The 13850-nt window shown below is 40.3% G+C and overlaps 1 protein-coding gene across 3 annotated transcripts in view; it reads right to left on the bottom strand.

Moving 5' to 3' along the window:
- Nucleotides 1-13850, bottom strand: part of LOC142054850 (SAM and SH3 domain-containing protein 1-like) — a 565973-nt gene that overhangs the window by 155166 nt on the left and 396957 nt on the right. The gene's annotated exons all lie outside the window — the stretch shown is intronic.

The following is a 13850-nucleotide window of genomic DNA, read 5'->3' on the forward strand; positions in this document are numbered from 1 at the left end:
AATATAAAAGTCCAAACACTTCAAAACAAAGAAAACACAGGTCAGGAGAGCTGAACAAAACAGAGAGTGTGGGAGCAAAACAGTCCTGTGAGATGCTGCTTTGGCACTAGACAAATAAAATCCCCTCTCTCTGGATACGAAGACATAACTCTTATTTATGTGAATGGGAAACATGCTCATGCACTGAGGGGGGAATAACTACCATAGATCAGCAGAACGACTGCACTGGAGATAGCTAAAACTAGGCTACATGTGCAATGAATGTGAAAACCATTTTGGCCATCTGGGCTATGTAATTTTTCACAGAAGCTTTTGGAGCCTCTCTTTCCCTGACATTTCAACGTTTTCAAATTGCTTTCTGTGACCCGTAGGACGGTACTTCATAAAAATTTAGTCTCTTCCTTTCTGCCATCATCCCAAGTGTTCACATGGACCTCTGTAGCCAGTTTTCCTTCCAAAAGGCCCCTGCAGAATGCCCTGTTCTGTCAGATGCAGCCACCTGGCAGGTATTCGGTCCAGTAATATGTCCATACAGACTGCAATACAATCATTTCTACAGACGGCTTCAAAAACCTCAAATTGCAAACAGCTTAACCCATTGTGTAAAAAGCTTTTTCTTGGGTACCTAAAATTACACACCCCCACCAACTCATTAAGAGACAGGGATGCTGCTCTCAGTTGCTATAGCTACCGAAATTAACCATCTCCCCCTCTTTTACAGAGGGCCACCACAGAAACAAAACAAGAAACTCTTACTACTTTTCATTCAGCTGCCTCAGAACAGTTCAGCAAGCCTGAGGCATTAAAAAAGTAGAGAAAACTGCATATTAGACTTCATGAGCTGCTGGTGGTTTAGCGTTTGTTAGCTGGATTTTAACCAAATGGATTTAGCTGGGGACATTCTATTCTTTTTTTTTAAATTCCTTTTGTAGCTCTTGTGCTACAGGTTGTGGTCGCATGATGTGGTAACTCTGGCTCTAGGGCACATAGTACCAAATAAAATCTAGCTATTTGACATAAAACAGTGAACCTGCCCAAACCTACATTTCTGGTTCTAATTTGTTTTGCAGTATATCTGAAGGATAACTTTTTGTTCTGGCAGGCGTTACTTCTGGCTATGAACTGTCCGTCCTCTGAATCCAGCATAAACAGAAGTCTGAAATTCATGTTGATTTGCAGGCTTGGGCTAATGAGTAACCATGTGCCCAAGTCTGATTTGGGACACATCTATGTTGCCAAACGTTCTGGATCTGATCTGCAGACCTGATCTTATTGGCAAGGTAAGCAGGATGGGCATCTGTGGGATCACAGTGCTAGCACCACCCATTCCAATGGTCACTTCTATTTACATCTGGAGGTCGCTTTTTCAGAGGCATGAAGCTAATTCCAGATGGTATCCAACAACATAATCACGTTGAACAACCATAATCAGCGTGGTTCACAGCAATAGCACACTGAGAACAACCCGCGCAAAAGAAACAGATCAGGGTGATTCTCATATTTGTATGCAAAGGCTTCCCAATTTTGTAGAAGTTCTTCATGCACACTGAAAGCAGCTGGCAATCTAGACCTGTGGTTTTGCACTTCATGCAGCTGGGACTGTATTTCTTGGAGCATTTTTCTGATGGCAAGGATAGTTTAAACAGCCCTGGCTCCCCTTCTTCTTTGGACATTGGTGCCCACCCCACTCCTCTCCCTGTGCTCTGCCAAAGCCAACTATTTATGCAGCTGTGTGGTGACGTGTATCAAGGAGCTGATCTGGGCGGGGAGAAATGTAATCTGAAATAAAATTCTAGGCTATTTTTCTGGTCAGATCACTTATGTGATCAGGTACATCAGGAAGCCACATGAACGCTCTTTGTTGGCATAGCCTGGGGTGGGAGAGAGGAAAGAGGGAAGGCTGCTTTATGGGAGGTGTTATTCAAACAGTGCTGCTCCTGGATGTGGAGCCATAGCCAAAACAGTCTCCCACATTCCTGAGAAGTGGGATTAGTGAGCACAGTTCAGACATTCATTAGTAGTGGCTGGGCCCCCTTTTTAAACCTTCCCTCCTTCTCAGAGGGTGTGGGGGAAACAGGCTGATGCGGTTCTGCTAGAATAAAGCTAAAGCCTTGTAAAGCTAACTAAAGCTAGGCACCATTTTTATAAGCTTGGTAATAGTGCCCTGTGGAAACAAGCTGTGATTACAACCATGGCAGTTTCTAACTACATCTTTAAGCAGCATCCCAAGTCTGTCACACTGATATTTTTAAAGGGCTTTGAAGCAAGAATGATCATTGTTGTTAAGACCAGGCAGTTTTATACCCTTTAAATTCCAGCCATCAATGAGACAAAACTAGGTAAGCATTTTATATAAATCTGTAGGAAACTGAAGAAGTTTGGGCTTGCTCCATGACCTATCACAATTACTATTAATCTTAATACACAAAACCAGCTACATGTAACAGCTAAGCTTGACTTATTTCATTCCCCTCCCTTTACTCCAGAAAACTGACTTGTGTCTACTGTTACATACACAAAAACTAGAGATTGCCAGAGAAAAAAATAAATCTTTCCCTCCACCTCTAAAACCTCAACTTCCAAATCACTCCTTTTTGAAATAACTAAAGCTTATCAAGAGTAAGGCTGCCTGTGATTCCTGAAGTTAGCCAAGCTCCAAGAAGCTTCATTTCAACCCTCTTCTCCCACTGTGGGGACTACTGCAAGCTAAAACTTCCCAGTATCTCCTTGAAGAAGGGCTGTCTCAATGACAGGAACTGTTAAAAGGATGGGGTGCTTTTCTTGTACAATGTCAGAGGCCACATGACACTGTACAGCTGAAACTTAAGCAGCAAAAAGAAAAGGTGGAAGTCTGAGTTTCCGTTCATTTGTGATATGGAAACACACTTTAATTAAAGGAAGCAAGAGGTGTTCAACAGCCCAAAAATTTTACAACTAACTGAATCAGCTGCTCTCACCCTTTGCAACGTGTATCAGTTTTTCAGATGGGACCTGAAGACTATGGGAAGAGGAGAGCAGCAGAAATATACACCATAATGTGACAGAGATCAGGAGTCCTCTAAGAGGTGCACTACAACTGTTTTGAAACCTGTTAAGCAACAAGACCATACAAAGCTGAAGAACTAAACAATTCGCTTTTGTCCTCTTACCACAGTCCACAAAGACAAAACAATTCACAATCACTGCAAGCTCCTGCTGGGGCATTTTTAACTTGAGATTTTTTTTCAGTCTGGAAACAATCACAAGCATGCAAACTCAACACAGAAAATTCATTACCCTTCCTGTGTTGCCTGTCTTCTTACTTAGAAATAAAATACTTGTCTCTAAATAAACCGTCACTCCTGCAATAATCTTAGATGTGTTGTGCCACGTAAGGACTTCTGAAGGAGTTTCAATATTGCATATAGACTGACATTTATATGTAATAAAGCGAGATGGCTGCATTCAGCACGGAAACCTAATCCTCACCGGGGCAGAACGCAGCAACTCTTTCTCAGCTGGAGCAGCATCACACCAGCCCCAGTAAGCATGGAGGTAAAAGCAAGGAGCGACTGCTTGGAAGCATGCAGGACTTGTGCAGGAGGTAGCTACCCCTGCGATTCTTTATTTAATGCGGGGCAGCAGAGCATGGTTTCATGGTTCTTGCAGCAGCACAACTCTGCTTGCAGATGGTTAGCGGGAGGGAGCATCACTTTTGGCCGCGCAGGGCCCCCTGGAGCACGGGTTCAGAACTGGGACAGGAATATCGCTGTCCAGGGGGATTCCTGCTCCCTGCTGCAGGCTGGTAATCCCTGCTCCGTTTCAGATCAATACCGTTTCTTGAAGATTTCATCACGATTTTTGAAATTGCCTTGCTCGCAAACTGGCCATGCTCACCCCCACTATTCACCACATTGAGCCTGCATTTTAAGATTTATTTTTTGGTCTTGTTTTGGTCCTAGCAACACAAACAATTATGACCTCAACTGCATTATCTTCTCAAATAAATCTTATTGGCTTAACATTTAAAAGTTTGAATTCTTCAATTTCTGAGAACACCACCACCCTCTGATTTTCAAAGCTATTTTAAAAGGGCAGAAGGCTGCTGTGTAGCACTTTTAACATGCATCTGGTGTTATCTGGAAGTGCCTCGTCCTCAGAGACTTCATCCATTCCCACCCCACGGGGCAAGAGAGGTTTTGCATAGATGTGTCGAGTTGGCTACTACTGTTTTATGTGCTACTTTCGGAGGCTAGCAAGGAACAACCAATCTGTGATGTCTATAGCTTAGACTGCGGACATCTCACTCTCAAATACTTTAGCTTGCAGTCCCCATGTCCTACAGTGGCTTAAATTCAGGTGTAAGAGGCAAATTTTAGGGCTCTTTTTCCGTTCGGCATTTTGCTGCTCCAGGGTACATGTTTTTCTAAGTCTTTGCAATGGCAAGGACTGAATTTTACCACTGATGCAACTTCTCATTTTTTTTTATTTTAATGAAAGCTGTCTTTCTCCTGTAATCACTATATTCAGTAACTAGGGATTAGCAAAAATACCAAGTATCATGAGACATCTAAAAAACCGAAAAGAGACAATATTCACCACTTGTTCTACACTCCCACTATTGCTCTTGCCAGTGGATCTGGGCCAACGGTTTAGATAATGGAAAACATTTACAAAGAGGTCTTCATGTGTGAAGAATACTTAGCTTTTCATATAATGGAATTCAGCAATATTTTCCTGACAGTGTGGGGCAGTGCTTCTCCAGTGAGGTTTGCTCTGAGTGCTTGCACAACCGTACGTGACTGACAGAAGATCTTCTGGCTTAGAAAACTACTGCAGTAGCCAAGTTAGTCCACTGCATTTTTGCACAACAGGTAGGGACAACTGTTCAAAAGGAGATTTATTTTTGTTCTTAGGTATGTAATTTCCAGTCCCCTAAGAATAAAGGGGAGTATGAACCATTTAAAAAAGAAATCACTTTTTTTTTCCTGGATTCCTTACAGAATACCTTTATAAAATTATCTTGCCAGATGAACTTTGGCATGTGAAGAACAATGGTAAATAATCATGTACACCAGGCGAATGTGAAAAGATTTTTAAGTAAGATTCGGAGATGTATCAGCCAGAACGTAGATTACTCTATAAAATAATTACTGGCTTAAGACTGGGCAAATACCTTCCCTGTACTTACATATCTTATACTTGAATCAAAGTGCAACCTGAGCTGTAAACTTCCTGTGTTCGGAGGCCTAATAAGAAAGTACAGTAGATTAACTGTAGGGCCCAGGAAATGCTTTGATCCAGAGTTGAAGAGGAATGTAAAGCAAACAGGCACCACAGAGACCGCTAATGCATTTAAAGATTTTTTTGTTTCTGTTTCACTAACCATGTTAACTGTTATCAGGTGTCTAACACCATTAAGATGAGCAACAAAGGGGTGAAAATTCAGGTCAGATTAGGAAAAAGAAGAGGTTACGGACTACTTAGATAAATTGCATGTTTTCAGACAGGCCAGTTCAAGTTGAAATTTACCCTAAGGAAGCCAGAGAACTGTCTGAAGCGATCTCAACGTTGCTAGTGCTGGTGCTGGACCCTCCTGGCTGGAGGCTGGTTTTCCAGAGACTGGGAAAAGGCAAACACAGAGCCTCATTTTGGTGCCTTCCCTTTATACAGCACTTTATTATCTGTCTTTCTGTCATAAACTTTAAAATGTCACCAGCAATTCCTTTGAAAGCTCTCAAATTTAAATTCCCCTTAGGTTTGACAGCCTGAAAAAGTTTACATCTCAGAGAATTTTGTTTTTGACAAAGCAGTAATTGCAATGATGCTCACAATAACGGTAAAAGAGAGAATAAATGTAACTTATTACCTTCTATGTGCATGCCCAAATGTGCATACATTCTGAACTTTATGGTGTTCTGTAATGCTTTAAGAATCTTGTATTTTAAACCTCGGCTTGCTTGGCAATACACCAATTTTTAGAGTGTATAATTTATACCTGAGTTCTTTACACTTATTTGTACTTTATGTCATATGGTCTGTAACCGAATAAATGAAGAAAACGTTTTTGATAGCTGCCTCTCAGGTTTTATGCAAACCATTTGGCATAGCTGCTACCTAATAAAAACATACAGAGTATTAATCAATTATGTGTTATCAATACACATCATCCATTTCCCTTTAGAAATGCTGAGATGATAGAAATCCTTCAAAAATTATAGATAAATGTTTATTCCTGAAACTAATGCATAAAAACATAAGCACACAGACCATATGTCTTAATATAAAAATAATTATTTCCCATTGAAAATGAGGATCTTATTTTTTCAGAAAAAACTTTGATAATAAAATCAGTATTCAAGACATGGATATGCATTGATATACAGGATATAGTTATACAGGATATAGTTTTAGTGACATGTCCAATAACAAGTCACGATCTGGTTTATTATCCTTATTCTTTTTTGTTACATTCCCAGTCAAAACCAGATACGTACACTTTGTTGAGTATCAACTTTTTGAAAAGTGGAGAGAATGTGCGTTGTTAGTACTGGCAACGCTACCTTTGGCTGTGGAAAGAACCCTGTCACTGAAGATGGTTACAAACAGAATTAAACATCAGGGATATTCCTCAGCCACTGTAATGGTGGTTCAACATGCATGAAACAAAAATTCCTTCAACCAGGCAACCAATCAAATAAGAAACAAAAGCCCCATAATGGTGGACAAAACCAGTAGTCTTGTAGGTGGATGTCCCGATATGGTTACAAGCATAACATAGCCATACCCATACAAGGTTTATGTTACTGTGTTTTGCCGAATAATAAAACAATGTCTTGCTCTGACAAGATGCTGGAAAGTGCTGTGGTATCAGACAGGACAATTAGACATGTATACATAAGAATGAAAATGTGGGTCACTATTTATGATGGGTCAACTACTTATGTGATTACAATTAAACACATGCTTAAACGCCGTATCTTGCAAGTTTGTGCTCTAGTTATGTTATGACAGGAAATAAGAGTCACTTGCGCCCATGGTGTAACGCTGTTTCCAAGCAAATCAGCTGGTGGCGTCCACAGGCAGTATATCAGGGCTTGCAATAGGCCGTTCACCACCACGGCCTGAGCACAGCCAATACAGCCAGCTGACTACCACTATGCAAAAATTATGTAAAAGTTGATGTATTTTTCCACACAAAAGCTTAATTATCTAATCTAACAGATGACAAACGTAGATTCCTCAGGGAGAAGCTAAGGAGACAGTGCCCTTCCCTGATCTTACAGATACCCAGTAACAACGGTTCAGATGATGGCACAGAACCCACATTGTTGCACTGTTCTTTCTTCCTCCACTAATCTATATGGCACCTTCATTTGCTCTGTTAATGAGAACATATATTTCACGTTAATAGTTTGTACTCGAATAATTTAGTAAAATAATACTTACACTTTTGGCTATTTGTCTGCTGACTATGTCTCCTGCTCTCTGACTACAGAATAGAGATGACTAATGCCTGATGACAATCTGCAAAGCTTGCAAGGCCAGGAGTAACTTGTGAAATTTCTGGGATTTTGCAAATATTTGAAGCCTGTGAACAAGGTAATCTTACACACATGCACAAGTTAACTGTAGAGAGAAAACAAACAAAATAACTGTAGGGAGATTAGTTGGGTTTTTTTTCTCACAACTGTTGACATGTTTCTTCAGTAATAGCATAGACATAAGCCTAAATTAATAATAAGGGTGCAGTAGGTTTTCTTAAAAACCCCAGCTTGTGCAGTGGTAAAACATTCAAGTAACAGTTTTCTTCCCTTTACATAAGTAATGCAGAAACACACAAGTGCAAAGAGCACGTCCCTATCTCGCCCCTGAGGCAGCGCTATCTCTCTGTTCTTTGTGCTCCTCTTCCACAATGAGACTGTCAGCAGCAGTGCCAGTGAGTCTAAAACAAGGGGTGGGTTCTTAACTTTGATCAGAAATGAATTCAAGGATGGGACAAATACAACCACCTAAAGATAACTTCCCATTCCTATTGATCTGGAGTGATTTGGATTTCAGAGGTGGAAGAGCTATTCACTAATCTACTTTCTTAACTGACTCTCAATGACCCATTACTGAAATGGTTTGAGCTACTGGCAATCTGTTAATTCTACTAATGAACTTTTTGGTCCTTCAGTGTCAGGTGAACACAAATAAGCACACACACCACCCCTGCCCTCCCCCCCCCCAAAAAAAAACCACAACCCCAAAACAAACAAACAAACAAAACCCCCAACCAATCTGGCTGATCATAAGGCAAAGACGGTCCCATGGCAGTCTGCAGTCATTTTTGGCATACACGAAAATCTGATGTCATTTAGGGGATGCTGGCAACTTCTCAAATCACAACAAAATTTTGGATCCTCTAAAGAACAGATCACCTCCTGGCCAATGTATCACTACTTCAGTTATGGGAATCTCATGTAACACAGATTCTCTCAAGAGTGTAACAATATTTATGATCATTGGACTTAGAAAAGAGAAAGTGGTAGCTGACTAGATCAGATTTGCTCCCACTTTTCTGACAGCTCTGAAAGAAAGAAAGAAGGAAAGAAAGAAAGTTTCCCAATGACTCTTACCCAGCTTTCAAAAATCTTTCTAGCTTTCATTATTTTTCTTATAATGAATCAACAAAAATCCTTCTTTCCACTTTTGTCAGCTATTTGGCTCCCTATTCTTCACGTGGTTTTAGTCACTGGATATAACTCATACCTCCTGCAGGGAGTCAGTCTTTGATTGACAGCCTCATTTCCTTAAAAATTGGGTCTATTGCCTCCCACAGTCTTGTCCTGTCCCAAGCAGACAGTCCAAAAGCAATCAACAAAGCGGCTGTTCTATCTCTGTGCTAACTGCTACTTGAACTCAACATCTAGATGATTCAATTTTAATTTTTGTCACTGTTGTCCTAGATGCTGAGGAGAGACTTCATTTTACATGCAAACACCAAAACAATGAACTAAAAGAGCAAAGCAGTGTAACTTTATTCATTAACTTTTTTAAGGGAGGTGAAACGGTCAAGGGCAGCTTCAACGTAAATGACTAGCTACAGCAAAATGTTCCATTTTGCTCAGTCACCTCTGCCTTAAGCTGATCCTTAAATACATCAAACTGCTGAGAAGCAAAATAAATGAGAAGTAGAAAAGCCAAAGGACTTTGGTAATAATTATAGTATGCTTTATATAGTTTTAAAATTTTCAGATACTGACATATTGCATTTTAATTTGCTCAAAAGAGGTTTCCTTTAATGAAAAAAATAAGGTCAATCACACATATGCTTAAAATGAGAAAGGGCTGTGAAAAACCTACCTTGCTATTGGATTTTTTTAATACATTTTTATGGTTACCAAGAAGCAGTACTGACTGCTGTGTGCTCCTCATTACCTGAGAGAGGTCAAAATGCCCATGATGTAAGTAATCTTTTGGTTTGTACCAAAGACAGATCGATCTGAGTAAGAACTGTCCTGCCTGAATTACAAATATGTGTTGGCTCCACAGAATTGTAGCCTCTTGCACAGTAAGAGCAAATCCAAAACACATATTAGAGCCTGACAGGAGGCTAACGAGGCACTGGCATGATTAGAGATGGTAGACCATATTTTCAGCTGGAGGAGGAAGTAGTGAGGACCATGTAACTGCCTGAACATCTACCACTTACGTGGCTAAGGCTGAAACGAACAGTCCCTGGTGCTGTGCAGCACGTATTTCCTTGCTACCTGTGTAGTCCACTCTTTAAGCACATTATTCCTATCTTATTCTCTAACTAACAGTGGGAGGTATTTTTAAAGAACAGGGTGAGCATCTTGTATATCTCTGTTACTCCAAGGAAGAAGATAATTGCTTCTAATTCCATCATATTTTATTTGAAAATGTACTTCCCAACTGACTCATTTCTAGCATATCAGCAATACTGATGTAATGCTCTTCAATGCGGATCTGTTTTCAATTCAGGACAGATGCAGGCTATTTTTTGCAGCCACAGGGATAATCAAATCATTCTTAGCATGGTGTATGAAACAGAGGAATTGATTCCTGAGGCTTACTTAGGATTCCATCAAACTGTCACTAAGCATGTGGAAAAATTAAGGCTTACATAACTAACCAGTTTTAAAGAAAAAAGATGGGTTTTGCAATGTACCCTCTTATGAAATAAGCAATATGTTAAGCTCTGCCATTAGGTGCCAGCCACGCTGTACATTTTAAATGCCTTCTCACCAGATGCTGTGATTTAGTCGTAGTGCAGTTAAAAGGCAACACATTTCAGATGCAGTTATATGGTCTTGCAACCCAGGTCCCATTTTCAAAACTGATTTAAACATTAACTGCTTGAGCTTCGAAAATCAGGAATGGAGCTCCAAAGGCACTGAAATCCTGTTCAGCAGTATGACTGCTCTTAGGTTCCTCTCTAGCTTGAATAAAAGCCAATGACTCCAAAAATTCCCATTTATGAAAACAGAAAAGTGTTATATATTTTAAAATGCACTTGCAGTAATAAATATAGAAATACTGACATCATCCTACAGGAGCAGCCATGTGTGATATCTGCCTTCCTCCTGTATAGGACTAGTCAGCACGCCTCATGGTAAAATATGTGCAAAAAAAAAAAGTTTTGTGAAAAATGGTCAGAATTTCTGAAATGTTGCATAATACTTTCCGATTTTTTAAAAGCAAAATAGACAAATTGTTAATAACTGGCATACACTGATAAAAGCCACACAAAAAGGAATAGAAAATTGAAAATGGATCCATGTATCTTTATCTAACATGTAAAAAATAAGCATTATAAAACTAACCGTTTAATTGACTTTCCATGAACAAAAATAAAACAATGAATGTGTTTATTAGAGCAAGATTACATAGTAATTGAAAAAGTGACCTATTTCTTCTAAAAGGATGAGCAATGTGCCACCCAGCTCTTTGTCTTAAAAACCCAAATACCTCAAAGACCCCAAAACCCCCAAGTTAAAAAGGAATTCTGAGCTCTTTACTTAGGACTGTGACTTCTGAAGCCCCATTCCCTCTGGAGCGCCGGCTTCAGCCCCACAGCCTGAGTCACGTCTCTCTGGGTGGAGCCCTGCTGCAGCCAGCGCAGCTTTGCTCCCTGTCGAAGGCAGGAGAAGGCTACATGCACGCTCACCAGATGGCTTCAATACATGCTTGTTTTTCAGAGGTTCAGAGGGGTTGCAGAGCTTCCAGCAGGGAAGAGTTTGCACTTGTATCTTACACCTCACTGATTCATATGAAAAAGTTTGTTTCCTTCTGGAGATAGTCTCCTCTGCACCAGAGCTGGCCTTAGTCCTAAATTTGCTATTTGTATAGCCCTTCGTTAGCGAAAGGCTAATCCTTTTATCCAGGATTTCTCTGGGTAAAAGAAGTATAAATAACAAAAAAAAATCTTATATTATTATTTGCTTGTGCAAATCCACGCTACAGTTTGTTTCACAGAGCTGGATGATGGCCTTGAGGAACCTTGTCCCCAAACATTCACGGCCTACACATCAAAGGAAACATGGACTTTGCAAAGTGCAAATTTTAATGTGGTCCAGCCACGAAAACCTCAGTGTTTATGCATTGAAACAAAAGAGAACGGCACTGGGCCAAAGACTGGAAAAGAAAGCAATTGTGATATCTCATTACTACATTGCAGATTACTGTTATTCTATCATTCGCCTTTTTGAAAACACTGAGTAGTGCCAGGTCTTGATGCCCCAGCATCCAATTTTTCTACTCGGAAAGGCTTTTGCCTGCACTGGAATTTGCAGCTGGGAGGAATGGCCCATGAACTAAGTCCATACGGCAAACTTTGGCATAAGGCAAAGGCAGGAACATCTGCCACCATCATGAACAGCTTGTTGGCCGAGTTCAGCTGCAGAGGAGTGCCAGACAACCGATCTGCTTTCCCACCTCTCCAGTTTGGCTGGTAGACCCCATGTGAATTAATCTAAAACACTTAGTGCACTGAGCATAGCCTGCTCACTCTGGGAAGGACTGATCACAAAGGCATTAGTTAGACTGATTCCTCCAGAAATTGAAGATGTAAAGATCTGTCTGTGCATTCTGATGACCACACTCCTCAAATCACAGCCGCTTTCTCTGTCTTTTAACTTTAGGTTTACTGCTCGTTTTACAGCTGTTTGTTTTTTTAATATACTTTTGAGGATTTTTGTTCCTGTAAATTGTAGTAATTCTAACACTGAGAGCCAAATCCTACTTTCATTTGTGGAAATGGAAAACATTTTCTGATTTTCTGGCAATTTAAAGGATATCCTGTCCTCAACATTTTTTTCAGGCAGAAATAGGAACCATTTCGTTAACTTAAATATGCAAAACACTTAAGCATTCCTTAAACCATCTTCAAATCACTGTTACTAAAAGCGTAAAGATATTAGATCTAAAATATACATACAGCATACATTAGGTAACTGAGGTGGCTACATTTCTAAGGAGAAGGATTGGAAGGTTTGTCTTTTGGCTCACTTAATGACTTACTGCATGGACCTTGGGAAGAAGCTGAACCATTGTGTCTCATTTTTCCTATCCTCCATCTGTAATGGTTATCTTCCCCAACATTGCTGAAGTATTTGGAGGAAAGTCTATTTAGCTTACCCCTGTGCTGTGCTTTAGATAACATACATGGAAAAAATGCTTAGCATGTTTTACTCATCTGTATAAAACACAAGTTTTATGGATGATGAAACTACACATATGTGTTAAACAGTTATACAGGCAATGAATATGACTTACAAGTGAGATTACCTTCTTCCACTGACCATGTTAATTCCATAGGCTACAGGAACTAATTTTCCTCTCTATCCTCAAGTCTCCTTGCTTCCTATATGAAAGTACACGGGAATCTTAGAATGTTGTTGTTTTTTTTTTTTAAAAAAAACCCAAAACCTAAAATAATCACCCATCAATACTCTGAGAGACCAAAGAAGGCACTGATACAGCCTGACCTGCTCGGCTAGAGAATAGCTTTGCAGAAAAGCACTGGGGGCTCCTGTTGGACATCATGTTCAAAGTGGGGCAGCAATGCATCATTGCAGTGATGGAGACTAGCTGAATACCAGGTTGCATGAGCAAGACAGGGAAAAGTTTTTCCTTTTTTCTCCAGCACCTGAAAACACATCCAAAGCACTATGGCTAATTTGCCTCCCCAGCACAAGAGAAATACTGATAAATCGGAGAAAAATGCAGCAGAGGCCAAAGAGTTGTGAGGCTGGACCCAACCCAAACACTTCCACGTTGGCCTGCTCTGGCAAAGAGAAGGCAGGAGACCAGCCTAACTGTAGCGTTCACCTACCAAAAGCAGGGTTGTAGAGGCGATAGGGCCAAACTCCTCAGAGATGCATGACAACAGGAAAAGAGCCAACTGTCACAAATGGCAACAAGAGAAATTCTGAGTAGACACAGGGACAAAATTCTTCACAGTGACAGTGGTTCAGCACTGGAAGGGGCACCTGGGAGTTAGCAGAATCAGCATCCCTGAAGACAGTCAAAAGTTGACAGGACCTAATCTACCTTTGAAGTTAGACATGCTTCAAGCAGGCGGTTGGGACTAGATGGTCTCCATAAACCCCTTCAACTTAAATTATTATGTGATTTTTATAATTTATAAGATGCATCACTAATGTTCCCATTTTTTGCTCTCTCCTCTCTCTCCCACCCCCTCCTTTCCCTAAGGGGATCATTGGCTCGCCAAGATGCACATAATTGTCTAAGAACATTCTCAAAAGTACACACTGTCCATGTAAGGTGTCAAGTATGAAACACTGGTGCTGGCAAAGAGCCAGATGCCAAAATACAAACTTCTAGAGCTCAGCTGGATTTTT

This window comes from Phalacrocorax aristotelis, chromosome 3 (assembly GCF_949628215.1).
Source record: "Phalacrocorax aristotelis chromosome 3, bGulAri2.1, whole genome shotgun sequence".
In the NCBI taxonomy this organism is placed as follows: Eukaryota; Metazoa; Chordata; class Aves; order Suliformes; family Phalacrocoracidae; genus Phalacrocorax; species Phalacrocorax aristotelis.